This window comes from Ranitomeya imitator, chromosome 1 (assembly GCF_032444005.1).
Source record: "Ranitomeya imitator isolate aRanImi1 chromosome 1, aRanImi1.pri, whole genome shotgun sequence".
Classification (NCBI taxonomy): domain Eukaryota; kingdom Metazoa; phylum Chordata; class Amphibia; order Anura; family Dendrobatidae; genus Ranitomeya; species Ranitomeya imitator.
Window position 1 is genome coordinate 122301404 of NC_091282.1, and position 1663 is coordinate 122303066.

The window sequence follows — 1663 nt, forward strand, 5'->3', positions numbered from 1 at the left end:
ACAGGCAGCTGATTGTGTTCCGTGGTGGTTGGTTCTGGAAACATGTCGACATCTGTAAAGAATTAATATATATATTTACACGTCTAAATACTTAAAAGCTATATACACACACACACATACATACACGCAGACACACAACGCACCTATGATGTCCTGAGTCAAATCCCACACAGCAGCGGCACCTGCATTAGTGTTACTATACTCAGCTCCAGGTGTATCACACTCCAGAGTAGGCACGCTGAAGCCGTTGAAAAACTCATCGGGAATGCTCCTGATAAAGTCATCTACAGCATCGGGGGTGTTCCTGGTAAATTCATCTACAGCATCGGGGGTGTTCCTGGTAAATTCATCTAGATTATCGGGGAGAGCCCTGATTAATTCATCTTAAACAAGAAAGAATAAACAATATAAAGATAATATATAAAACAATCCTTACTTAGAATGGGCCGCTAACAGATACATGTATATAAATCTTGAAACATACCTATTACAGAATCCTCAGCTTGGCTGGAAAAAGCCGAAAAATTTTGGGATTCCATCTAAAATAAATTATCTGTGTAAATTTTTTGTGCAATCAATAAATTAACCACACACCACCACTCGTCAAACTCATTTATATACCCCAACAAATAAAACTGCGGCCCGTGTATAAATATTCTTATACTAAGCAAATCATGGGTAATACAGCTAAGTCTTTCTATATTATACAGCGTCACTAAATATGGTTTATGCGGTAAAACTATATTATACAGCCCCACTAAATATACCGCTACTGTATAAATATGACTATAAATATGTCTATGTTAAACAAAACACAGGTAGTAAGTAAGCGCTGCATGCGCTAGTTAGGGCGCATTAACAGTTATTAACTACTGTATTACATAAATTATGTTATAATAGCTGTCTGCGGCTAAGTCTTTCTATATTAATTATGGACCACAGAATATGGTTTATGCAGTAAAACTATATTATACAACCATACTAAATATGCAGCTAGCCTCCAGTATAACACTAACTTATTAAACAAATAACACCCTTAATTATGGTTTTAGAGATGCATAGTTAAATATAATTATGCATTTGCGAATAATAAGACAACTGTCTTATATACTTACATTTAGAATAGCTCTGCTTTTTAGTCTAGTCGGACTTCTGGTGAATGTCTGATGTACTTAGTGGTCCAGCCAGCTGTATTTATCCTGAGTGTCAGAAATCAGCTCACCTGTTAACACCCAGAAACACACCCAGTTACGCCCCATCACACGCCTTCTGTTAACACCCAGAACACAACCATACATGCAATTAATGCATGCATTAACTCATGCATGATATATCCGGATTAAAACAGGAATTTTTATACAGCTGAATTTCTGAAAGAAGCAGGCTTTTGATTAACGAGCCACAATCATTTTAATCAATCATGACGTCTAAATCGTATGATGCCATATTAGAAAAACAATATTTTACAAGCCAGGCACCCGGATCATTCTCGGGTATTGACAAATTATTTAGATCTGCAAGAGCGCGCGGAATAAAGAAATCTGATGTGATTGCTTGGTTGAATAAGCAAGACACCTACACGCTACACAAGCCTGCTAGAAAATGCTTTTTGACAAATAAAATTTACGTCTCGGCCATTGATGCGCAGTGGCAGGCGGATCTC

General features: G+C 37.2%; 1 long non-coding RNA gene across 1 annotated transcript; it reads right to left on the bottom strand.

Annotated features, from left to right (window-relative positions):
* Positions 1-367: 367 nt before the first annotated feature.
* LOC138657640 (uncharacterized) lies at positions 368-1173 on the bottom strand. Its single transcript, XR_011317105.1, has 3 exons — positions 1116-1173; positions 485-539; positions 368-383 (listed from the first exon to the last, which is right to left on the bottom strand). It is a non-coding gene; the product is annotated as an uncharacterized lncRNA (long non-coding RNA).
* Positions 1174-1663: the final 490 nt, after the last annotated feature.